Source organism: Dendrobates tinctorius, unplaced genomic scaffold (assembly GCF_039654945.1).
Source record: "Dendrobates tinctorius isolate UK_male_01 unplaced genomic scaffold, ASM3965494v1 ptg000017l, whole genome shotgun sequence".
Taxonomy (NCBI): Eukaryota; Metazoa; Chordata; class Amphibia; order Anura; family Dendrobatidae; genus Dendrobates; species Dendrobates tinctorius.
Genome location: NW_027361685.1, coordinates 14608181 through 14621079, shown reverse-complemented (window position 1 = coordinate 14621079; position 12899 = coordinate 14608181). Strand labels below are relative to the sequence as shown.

Genomic DNA, 12899 nt, shown 5'->3' with positions numbered 1-12899 from the left:
TGTTCCCTCTGGACTTCTCTCTCTCCCCCAGACTCCACTGTCCCCTCCGGACTCCTATCTCCCTCAGACTCCACTGTCCCCTCCAGACCTCTCTGTCCCCTCCGGACTCCTCTCTGTCCCCTCCAGACCTCTCTGTCCCCGAGACTCCACTGTCCCCCCCAGACTCAGCGTGTTCCGTGTACCTGAGCGCCTGACCGCGTCCTCACAGCACCACACGCTCTCTGGGCACTTGCTGCAGGATGGGGCGCCTCTCCTTGGTGATATATGGTAGCTCTAGTTCCGGGTTCTTGCTTCCTGGGGCTGGAGGTGAGCTCTGTGCACCCTGTGGATGTGACGCGGCGAGCCCCGCACTGTGTGCGGCCTCTGCTGTATTTTGCGGTCATACACCGTGATCGCAGGATAGAAAGCTTCCCGGCTGAGACGGCGGGATAAGGACCAGAAATCGGGTCTGTCCCGCGGGAATCGGGAGGGTTGGGACCTATGGGTACTGAAACCACAGCACCGTGAATTCACGGCGCTGTGGAGTAAGTAAATAGCACCCCCAGTGTCGTATTTTCTCCGAGGTCTTGGCTGCAGGGGGTAGCCGAGACCCCAGAGAACATGAATCGGGTTGGTTTTTGCCAACCCCGCTTTTGCAATCGCCGTTATTAACCCTATAACGGCGACCGCAAAAAAAAGCCGCGATTTTGCATTTAATTTCTCTTTCCTCTGATGTGATCGCATATCAGAGGCGAGAGAAATAGGGTCCCCTATCCCCCCCAGTACCTCTCCGTGGTCTACGGTCCCCTTCCGGTGGTTTTGCGTCCCGCCGGCCGGCGTCCTCCAGTGGGAGCCGCCATCTTGGATCCTGAGAAAATGGCGGGAGCAGGCACAGTGTGCCCGCCGTAAATCTGCAGGCTCCGGCTGGCAGATTCCATTCATTCATTTTGATCACTATGATAAACTATCATAGTGATCAAAATAAAAAAAATAGTAAATAACCCCCTTAGTTAGGCAAACATAATGAAATAAAGAAAATATTTTTTTTTTTTCATTTTTCCGCTAGGTCTAGGGTTAGAGTTAGGGTTAGGGCGAATTATAATTAGGGTTAGGGTTGGGATTAGGGTTAGGGGGTGTTGGGGTTAGGGTTGGAGCAAGAATTGAGGGGTTTCCACTATTTACTATTTTGGGGTCTAAAAATTGGGGGCTAAAAAAAAAATCACTTTTGTGGAAATAAAAAAACTTTTTATTTTCACCGCTCTGCGTTATAAACTTCTGTGAAGCACTTGGGGGTTCAATGTGCTCAACACACATCTAGATAAGCTCCTTGTGGGGTCTAGTTTCCAAGATGGGGTCACTTGTGGGGGGTTTCCACTGTTTAGGTACATCAGGGGCTCTGCAAATGCAACATGACGCCCGCAGACCATTCCATCAAAGTCTGCATTCCAAAATGGCACTCCTTCCCTTCCAAGCTCTCCCACATATGGGGTATCAGCGTACTCAGGACAAATTGCACAAAAACTTTTCTGTTCCAATTTCTCCTGTTACCCTTAGGAAAATAAAACATAGAAGGCGAAAAAATCATTTTTGAGGAAAAAAAAATGATTTTTAATTTTCTCGGCTCTACGTTATAAACTTCTGTGAAGCACTTGAAGATTCAAAGTCTAGATAAGTTCCTTAAGGGGTCTAGTTTCCAAAATGGGGTCACTTGTGGGGGTTTCCACTGTTTAGGCACACAGGGGCTCTCCAAATGCAACATGGCATCCGATCTCAATTCCAGCCAATTCTGCGTTGAAAAAGTCAAGCAGTGCTCCTTCCCTTGCGAGTTCTGCCGTGCGCTGAAAAAGTGGTTTACCCCCACATATGGGGTATCGGCGTATTCAGGAGAAATTGCACAACAAATTTTGTGGTTCATTTTCTCTTTTAACACTTGTGAAAATAAAAATAATTGGTTCTGAAATAAATTTTTTGCAAAAAAAGTTAAATGTTAATTTTTTTCCTTCCATATTGCTTTAGTTCCTGTGAAGCACGTAAAGGGTTAATAAACTTCTTGAATGTGGTTTTGAGCAGCGCCTTGAGGGGTCTAGTTTTTAGAACGGTGTCACTTTTGGGTATTTTCTGTCATGTACACCCTTCAAAATGACTTTAAATATGATGTGGTCCCTAAAAAAATGGTTTTGTAAATTTTGTTGTAAAAATGAGAAATCGCTGGTCAACTTTTAACCCTTATAAGTTCCTAACAAACAAAAATTTTGCTTCCAAAATTGTGCTGATGTAAAGTAGACATGTGGGAAATGTTATTTATTAAGATATTTGTCTGACACATCTCTCTTATTTAAGGGCATAAAAATTTAAAGTTTTAAAATTGCAAAATTTTTTGCCATATTTCTGTTATTTTCATAAATAAACACAAGACATATTGAAGAAATGTTACCACTAACATGAAGTACAATATGTCATGAAAAAACATTCTCAGGATCAGTGGGATCCATTAAAGCGTTCCAGAGTTATAACCTCATAAAATGACAGTGGTCAGAATTGTAAAAATTGGCCTGGTCATTAAGCTGCAAACTAGCTCTGTCACTAAGGGGTTAAAAAAATTGTTTTTTATCTTAGTAGATGACTGTACCAGGATATCTGAGAGACAGCTGACATCTTCAATTTTTAAATCTGATGATCTTGAGATCCTACAAGATACAACTGAAGTGAATGCTATTACTCCAGATATACCATCATCCATTCACAGCAAAGATCTGTCATCTGATCCTATGAAACAGGTCCCATCTTCTGATTCATTACCGATTACTAAGGAAAATCAAAGTCACAAAAGAGGCAATAAAAAACAAACTGCTCCTAAAGCAAAGAAGTCATTTTCATGTTCAGAATGTGGGAAATGTTCTAAAAAGAAATCTCATTTTGTTACACACCAGAGAACTCACACAGGGGAGAAGCCTTTTTCATGTTCAGAATGTGGGAAATGTTTTAACCTGAAAGGAAATCTTGTTAAGCACCAAAGAACTCACACAGGAGAGAAGCCATATTCATGTTCAGAATGTGGGAAATGTTTTGCAAATAAATCACTGCTTGTTGCTCACTATAGAACTCACACAGGAGAGAAGCCTTTTTCATGTTCAGAATGTGGGAAATGTTTTAACCAGAAAGGGAATCTTGTTGCACACCAAATAACTCACACAGGAGAGAAACCTTTTTCATGTTCACAATGTGGCAAATGTTTTGCACATAAATCACAAATTGTTAACCACCAGAGAGCTCACACAGGAGAGAAGCCTTTTTCATGTTCAGAATGTGGGAAATGTTTTACACGTAAATCACTGCTTGTTACTCACCATAGAACTCACACAGGGGAGAAGCCTTTTTCATGTTCAGAATGTGGGAAATGCTTTGCACTTAAATCACAATTTGTTAACCACCAGAGAACTCACAAAGGAGAGAAGCCTTTTTCATGTTCAGAATGTGGGAAATATTTTACCAAGAAACAGAATCTTGATGAACACCAAAGAACTCACTCAGGAGAGAAGCCTTTTTGATGTTCAGAATGTGGGAAATGTTTTACTCAGAATTCAAATCTTGTTACATATGAGAGAATTCACACAGCAGAGAAGCCATATTCATGTTCAGAATGTGGGAAATGTTTTAAATGGGAAAATAAACCTTGATTGCCATCAAAGAACCCACACAGAGGAGAAGCCTTTTTCCTGTTCATAATGTGGGAAATATTTTAACCGGAAAGCGCTTCTTATTAGACATCAGAGCAGTCACACAGAGGAGAAGATTTTTTCATTTTCTTAATGTGGGAAATATTTTACTTGGAAATCAGATGTTAATAAACATCAGAGATGTCACATAGGGGAGAAGCCTTTTTTATGTCCATAGTGTTGGAATAGTTTTAACCAAAATTGAATTCTCTTAAATGGGTTGTATCTTGTCATTCCTCATGTTTGCTGACAAAAGGATAAAATTAAACCTTATTCATTCCAAATGTAAAACTATACCCATAATTCACCCCCTGAAGGTTAGTCAGTAGGTGACTAATAGAAAAACATGTGCCCCACATCTCAGTATATAGAGTGAGGTGACGTATACACACTCACTCTCCAAGCCTCTCATTTCTCCGGGCTTCATCATCCTCACCAAAGGCGACTCATCAGGAGACTATTTAATATTGAACTATATTCAAGTGAGGCTAGACAAAAAAAAACTAAAATCATATTATCCGAAACAGTCAGAAAACTAGCCCCATATTGGCAGATCCCAGACCTCAGACTATATACTGTGTAAGTTTATAAGCCCCTCCAGTGTCAGGAATAGATAGTATGTGACAATACAGTATAATTCTTGGGTTTTTCTCCTATAGGGACTGCCCTAGTTTGGTAATGTAACTGCTGTTAATTAGTAGTGCAGACAAATTGTCCTAGACTAAACTCAGTCTTCAGACGGCCCAATATGTACCACTCAGGGAAAACTTACCTGCTTCAAAGATCATTAGCAGCTTCTAACTAATGGCCATGCTGCGGTCTGTCAGGGAATGAGTGCAATATCGGTATAGAGACTAGGGATATGTGCAATCATAATGTCTGGGAGATCTGTGCCATTATTTAGTATGAATATGGAAATTATCTCTGAAAGGTAAGTGTTCCCTGAGCGGTATATTCGGTATTTTCACATACTATCTATTCCTGACACTGGAGGGGCTTATAAACTTACACAGTATATAGTTTAGATATATATATTGGGGGCGCTAGTACTACAAGAGGAATATCCGCTGCACGACAAACAACACACCTCCAAGTTGTTGATTAAAGTGCAAATAAAATTAAAAATGTCTGCGCTGAATAATCCTCACAAATCCAGAAAATACCCTAATTTTAGGGCTATAGAACGACAAAATATAAGAATAGCTTGCAAATAAGTGAGAAAATAATCAATAAATGAGATAAGAAACACAAAAAAAAACAAAAAACCCCTTTTTTGTGTTTCTTATCTCATTTATTGATTATTTTCTCACTTATTTGCAAGCTATTCTTATATTTTGTCGTTCTATAGCCCTAAAATAAGGCCAGGGTCACACTACCCGACGCTAAATACGGTCCGTAGTTTACAGGCATAATACGGATGAATGACCCCTAAATAGTGCTCCGTATGTCATCCGTAAGCAAGGTGTGGTCGCGTATTTTGAGCATGTCAGAATCCGTATGGAATCTGTATGCTGAGATTTTCTCGCAGCCTTGCAAAATGGACATTTAACGGTTTTGAGGCCTGCTAACTATTTAAATCATTAGCCTGCACTCTATTTATTGGCTCAGGAACAGGTGGCAGCCTTCATTCTGTCCATTTGTCACCTTGCCTTCACTAGGTGTGTTGGTGTTGTATGTGCAACATGGCAGACAGTCTGACTTTCTACACAACTGAGCAGGTTCTCTTCAATTGGCTTTTGTCACGCTGCTTTGGTCAACCATACTCTGTGATAGTGGATCCGCGGAGGAGGAGACGCATGTGGGTACATCCCCTTTTGAGGCAACGACTCACAAGAGGTCATTTTCACCGCCTCTATTCTTCTCTGCGGGAGCATCCTATCAAATTCTACCAATACTGTCGCATGAGCCTTGCAACATTTGATCGACTCTTGGAGACAGTGCGCCCTGGGATAACCTTTCAGGACACAAGGATGCGCAAAGCTATATCTGCAGAGGAGCGACTTCTACTCACATTACGGTATGTACTACACAACCATATTCTCTAGGTTCATAATGTGTTGGGCAAAGTTTGAATTTTTGCCTTCTTGTAGTAAGTTTTAGGCCCTCATCTTAGTCCACATATGTTTCAACTTACAGACCTGAATGTTATGTGGAATATGTACTGAATATCACTTACTCATTGTGCAAAGCAAGATGTGTGTTATTTGCTCTGAAATCTTAACAAGTTTGGTATGTATGGACCTGTTTGTTTTGTAAATATGTGCATTCGACAATCATCCTTTTCTGTTGTTCTTCAGCTTCCTAGCCACTGGCCTATCTTATGCTGTCCTCCACCATGAGTTTATGATTGGAAGATCAACCATATCTGGCATAGTCAGGTCAACATGTAGTGAAATATGGACAAGACTATATCAAGTCGTCATGCCCAAGGCCAGGATGGAAGACTGGTTGAGGATATCAAGGGACTTTGAGGAGGAATGCCAGTTTCCAAATTGTATTGGGGCCCTTGATGGCAAACATATCCGGGTGCGTAAGCCGCCGAACTCTGGCTCCCAATTCTTCAATTCTAAACAATACTTTTCTGTTGTATTGTTGGCTGTGGCTGACCCTCAATACAAGTTTATAATTGTTGACATTGGGGCCTATGGAAGGACGGGAGACTCTAGAGTCTTCAATACTTCCATTATGGCTCGGCGGCTACGCAACAACCAGTTGGATCTGCCAGCTACCAGGCTCCACTCAAGAATGTGTCCCTTATGTCCTTGTGGCAGATGAGGCATTTCAGTTAACACGCAATGTCATGAGGCCATATCCTCGGCGCAACCTTCACCACAGGCGCAGGATATTTAACTTGCGCCTATCACGTGCTCGGCAACTGGTGGAGTGTTCCTTTGGCATTCTTTGTGCCAAATGGCGGGTACTCCAGTCTGCCATTCAGCTGAGAGAACAAAATGTTAATGAAGTAGTGAAAGCCTGTGTGGTTCTTCATAACTTCACCATGATACATGATTGTTCCTCCTCTGCTGGTGTGCGTAGGCCGGACAATGTGTGTAGGGTGAGACCACCTATCAACCATCAACGTAGACCGATCTCTGGCCTCAAAGTGCGTGATATTTTCACTAATTACTTTATGGCACTTCAGGGGGAACCTTCTTGGCAAGAGCATGCTGTATCTATGTTGGCAATGTTGGTTTGATGTGTGTCAAAATATATATATTTCTACCCCTTCTGAATCTATGACTGTTGAATTGATTTGGTAAGAGTATTTTGATAGGGGTTTGGACAATTAAGACAGAGACGTAAAGTGTAGTTGCAAAATTTTTACTTTTGCCTTTTTTTTGTTTTTTTAGTTTGTAAGGCAAACATATTCTTGCCCTATGAAAAACTTGGGCAATGGCCCAAATTGGGCTTTTGGCATAATTCAACATTGTTGTTAAAACAAAATTACAAACATATCCAACAACATACATAGTGCAATAACAACATTGCAACATTACACATTTGTAATCCAAAGTAAAAAAGAGGAGTTATCCATCATCAAAATGAGCTACAAAAGATACTAACATTTATTATGAAGGTTTTCAAATCATATTAATAAGCCACCATGACAGGCAAGGCTACCTTACGCGTATCTGACACATATTACATGTCTGTAATAAACACAATATTTCACCGCACTATACTGGGAAAGTCAAAGGATCAAATTAGAAGACTGACTTGATAATACATAGAGAGAGCGTGATGGTCTTGAGGCTGTTTGCCTTGATTTTGGAATATAGTTAGCTGGCCTAAATTTTACAAAGTGAATATGGACAGCACGCCTTTTCTAGGCATTATCAAGTGAGTAGTCTATTTTGATCCTTTGACTTTGCCAGTATAGCGCTGTGAAATATTGTCTTTTTTACAGACATGTAATATGTCTTAGAAACGCATAAGGTAGCCTTGCCTGTCATGGTGTCTTAATCATATGATTTGAAAACCGTCATAAGAAATGTTAGTATTATCTGTTTTAGCTCATTTTGATGATGTAGAGCACCTCTTTTTTACTTTGGATTGGGATTTTGAGCACCAGTTCAAACACACTGGACATCTCCTCCCATCAGACCGCTTAAGAACACTCATGTACAGTATGGGTTTACAATTTCCATGTTTTTAGCCACTTATATATTGTGGAATGTTGGGGAAGGAGAAGGCGGAGACGCAGCCTGTGGTTGCTGCTGACTACTTTGAGCAACATCGCCCTGTATGCGTGCATACTGTTGCCCATGGTGTTGGTACTGACCTTCCTCCTGTGCTTGTTGGGGGTAGTGGCCATAGTAATACTGCTGAGGGGCATCTTGTTGGGGCGGGTAGGCCCATGTCTCATACCCACCAATATAGCCATGTCATTCCCAACCAGGTTGGGACCAGCCTCCAACACTGGGTGGGAAAAAGTGGCCATATTGGTGGGGTTGGCTAGAGCCAGAAATCTGTTGCTGCTGTTGGGAAGGTTGGGTAGGGGGAGGAAGGGGGTGAGGTGTAGGCCCACGTATTTGAGGATGTTCAGACCCTGCTTGACCAAGCATCTGTGTGGGTGGTCTCATGCGCATTAGATTTCTGGGGGAAAGCTGCCACCTCTCCAGATATTCAAAAAGCTCATATGGGGTATTGGGGGGGGTGCTTGCATCAAGCAGGATCTGAAAACATCCCCGAATACGGAGCCTGACCTCACGGGAAAGGGCACGGAGATAAAGGGCCAGGCTACATGAGTAGGTCTCCTCCCCATCATCTGTAGTGACTCGAGATAAATAATTTAGGACCCCTGTGTCCACATTGGTCCTGCTCTCTTGAACAGCGACCTGGCGCCTTCTTCGGCCTCGCCGGGATGTAACAGCAGCCTGTGGGGAGCCCCGGATCAGGCCATTCTGGCTGCTGCTCAAGTTGCCCTGCTCCTCCAGGATGGGTGATGGGGCAGCAGCAGACGGTCCTGGTGGTGTGGTTTGTTGGGCAGCCAATGGGTTCTCCTGTGATGACTCATCTTCACCCATGCTTCTTGTAGGGGGAGAAGATGGGCCAGCCACCTCATCCCCTACAGGATCAATTATGGGCTATGTCTCTGAGCCCGTTCCTCAATCCGTAAGGTTGGATTGAGTTCTGTTAGGCTCCTTTCACACATCAGGTTTTCGGCGTCAGGCGCGTTCCGGCGTCGTGCCGGAGCGCCGGATCTGGCAAATGTTTAGTAAAACCGGATGTGACGGATCTGGCTTTCTGCCGGATCCGTGTTGCTCTTGACAGCCAAAACCGGATCCGTCTCATCCGGTTCATCCGGTTTTCGATCCGTTTTTCGACGGATTACGCCGAATCCGGTTTTTAATATCGCCCCTTGTGGCCTTCCGAAAGGGATTGGCTACTGAAAAACTATAAATAGCGTGTTCCTACAGCCCTTCTTTGACAGGTTGTAAAGGAGAAAGTGCAGGTTGGAGAGAAGAGCAAGTTACTGGCGAAGATGGATGTTGTGATTGGAAATATTTTGAAGAATTTGGCGGATTTTACAGCGGAGGCGAATCGTTTGAGGGTGATTGTTCTGGAGAAGGAGAGAGCGAGACAGCAGCGCATCAGGCATCGTAGACGACGTTTGTGGATCCACCCCATCACAGCCAAGAGAATGACGCGTGGGGTCTATTCTACACTCTGCATGGACCTTAGATGAAACCCGGATAAATTTTTTGGATATGTTCGGATGAAAATGGAGAATTTTGATAACTTGGTGGAGCGCATTGCACACCTCATAAGAAAATCGGACACCTATTGCCGCTTCTCTGTTTCACCCGCAGAGCGTCTGATGGTGACTTTAAGGTAAGCCACATTTATTGTATATGCCTCGCATCAGAGCACACTTTCACTGCAATCTTGTTGGTGGTAGTTTGTATCTCCAAATGTTATAGCTGACTTTTGGTATGTAATGCTGTGATTTTAAACTAATTGATTGTTTTTTAATTCCCCACAGATTTCTTGCAACTGGAGAATCCCTTTCGTCACTGCATTTCCAGTACAGACTCAGGATTTCCACCATATCTGGAATAGTGAAGTACACATGCCGTGCACTGTGGGACTCCTTAGCTGAAGAGTTTTTACCAGAGCCCACAACAGAGAGGTGGATAGAAATTTCAGAAAAGTTTCAACAGATATGTCAGTTTCCGAACTGCTTGGGCGCTGTGGACGGGAAACATATCCGCATTGTAAAGCCAGCCGGATCGGGATCGGAATATTTCAATTACAAGAAATATTTTTCAATTGTCCTCATGGCCATCGCTGACGCGGAATACAAATTTATTGCTTTTGATATTGGGGCCTATGGCCGCTCCAATGACTCTCAAGTTTTCAAACTGTCTGCCATGGGGCGTAAACTGTATGGAAACACCTTCCAGTTCCCACCACCTAGACCGCTGCCGCAAACATCTGGTCCACCTATGCCATTTGTCTGTGTAGGGGATGAAGCCTTCCAGCTGTCAGAACACCTTTTGAAACCGTACTCTAGCAGAGGATTGTCAAGAACAAAACGCATTTTTAATTACCGCCTCACAAGAGCAAGAAGAATGGTTGAATGTACCTTTGGTATTCTGACAGCCAAATGGTGGGTCCTATTGACTGCGATCAACCTCAAGACAGAAACTGTGGACGAGGTGATCAAAGCTTGCGTGGTACTCCACAATTTTGTTATCTGCAAGGAACCCATTTCCATTGAGGACACCTCTGAAGAAACCACCTTGCAAGATTACCATGACATTACCACTAGAAGTTCTGTGATGGTTTCAGTAATGAGGGACAATTTTGCACTATACTTTATGTCACCTCAAGGCAGAGTACACTGGCAGGATGACAGAGTGTGAAAGATTTGTGCCCTTAACCAAACTTGTGTACCTTCTGTACCAACAGTATATACCTTTGCCAACCAAAGTTGGCTATCTTGTCATGGTCTTACTATTTTTACCTTTAGGCCACAGGTGTGTACCTGGTTGTGTTTTATGCAAAGTATTTCACCTTTTAACAAAAGTCGTGTACATTGTTAGGAAATCACCAACAATAAACACAACTTTTTAGGTGAAATACTTTGCTTCAAACACAACCAGGAACACAACTGTGGCAAAAAGCTAAAATTTACCCACAGTTATATACCTGGTTTTGAATACCTTTTTACCTTTTAAATACCCTGTATTTAACCTTTTTTTAAACATATTTCACCGCCGAAAGAAATGACAGACAACCATTGTGAAACGATAATTTAACTTTTATTTAAAATATTTTTTTTTTGTAAAATGTTTTTAAAGTGCAAAAAACTTTTTTAATAAAGGTTTTAAACCAAATGACCATTTTTATTTAAAAACACATTATAAATCTGTGTAGTGTGGGATGGAAATACTGCTGGAGGGGCTGCGGGACACTTCGACACTGGGAGTGTGGAGAGAGGACTGGGATCGTGGTGGGGAAGGAACAGTTAGAGGTGAAGGTGTGGAAAAAGCTACAGAATGGGTGGACATGTGGGAGGCAGAAGAGGTGGTGGGCGGTGGAGTGGAGGGTTGGGCAGGGACTGTAGGAGCAGATGATGTTGATGGAAAGTTGTATGGGGAAGGAGTTTGGTACGGGGAAGGAGTTTGGTACGGGGCAGGTTGCTGGAAGTGGGGAGATGTCTGGTACTGGGGAGGTTGCTGGTACTGGGGAGGTTGCTGGTACTGGGGAGGTTGCTGGTACTGGGGAGGTGGCTGGTATGTAATAGGAGGGGGAGGATGGAAAGTAGCTGGAGGGGGTGCAGGTGGAGGAACTACTGGGGTGGGAGGAGGAGGTTGGGAGGTAACGTGCTGGAGAGCACCGTGGCATGAATGCATTACATGCATCTGCTGGGTAGGAGAGAGCGTTTCCATGCGCTCCACAACAGACCTGAAAAAGGTGTGGTTTGACGAAGATCTTGCTTCTGAATGCATGGTTTGCAGAAGTGTCTTCACCTCCAGAATGCTGGAGTTGATCTGCTGAAAGCCTGCGGAGATTTGCTCTGACAAGACTTTTAGACAGTTCTGGAAAGATGCATTCAGATGCAAGAACTCTGGCGCATAAGTCTTTTCCTGACCCCTCTGCCACTGCCGCCCAGTACCCGCAGGTGTACTAGAGGTGGCAGGGGCAGAAGGGTGGGGTAAAGGGAAAGCGATCTCCTCACCAGCAGCTTCATGTAATGTAGGCGGCCACGATGCTCCTGTGCTGGTGGATGGGACAGATGGGTCGAATGTGTGGGAAGGCTGGGAAGGTGCAGATGTACCGGGGCGGTCGAAGTGTCCCTCGGTGCCGGTCTCCTCAGGGATCGCCTCAGAAGGGTCCAATCGTGCAGGCTCCCGAGTGCTGCTCACCGTGCTGTGGAATAAAGAGAAAAAAAAACAATTAATATAGTGACATGGTATGGCCCTGGCTGAAAAAAAATTGTTACATCTAAACATTTTTTTTTCACATGTGGTGTGTAATATTTACCTTCTGGTGACCATTGTATCCCGGAGGAACGACAGGGCTTGTGCGTACTTGTACTTGCTCCTGCGTCCTCCAGATCCACTCGGGGCCCGCATCTCTTTATTGAACTCCTTCTTGAAACGATCCCTCACAGACCGCCACCGCTTCACAATTCTGTCCCCTGAAACGAGAAAGGACAAAGTGGTTAGTATACAACATCAGTGTTTCCCAAACTCCAGTCCTCATGGTCCCCAGGGGTCATGTTTTCAGGATTTCCATAGTAAATAGAAATCCTGAACACATGATCCGTGGGGACCACGAGGACTGGAGTTCGGGAAACACTGGTTTACATCAAGCAACCGGTACTGTATATACTTCCGCTCTTTAATCTGGACCCGAGCATCGAGGTCCTCCCAGCGGGCCACAAGGAGCGAACAGATTTCCTCCCAGAGTCGTCGGGTAACGATCAGGTCAGCATGGCGGCGGTCAGCCATATTCCATAGCGGCTCCCTTTCTCTGACGAGATCGATGAGGTTGTCAACATCAATTCCTCCATCCTCACCGTCTGAGTCGGGAGCACGCTGTGAAGGCTGTTAAAGTAAAAGAGAAAAATAGCAAAATTAGTCACGACACTTAAGACATGAAATAAAAAGTGTACCAAAATTTCACTTAAATATTATACTTACACGCTGATGACCGCCGCGTTGCTGTCGCCGACGACCCTGGGAGGCACTG

At 43.8% G+C, this 12899-nt stretch overlaps 1 pseudogene; it reads left to right on the top strand.

Moving 5' to 3' along the window:
• Positions 1–239: 239 nt before the first annotated feature.
• On the top strand, positions 240–3992 carry LOC141082451 (uncharacterized; annotated as a pseudogene).
• Positions 3993–12899: the final 8907 nt, after the last annotated feature.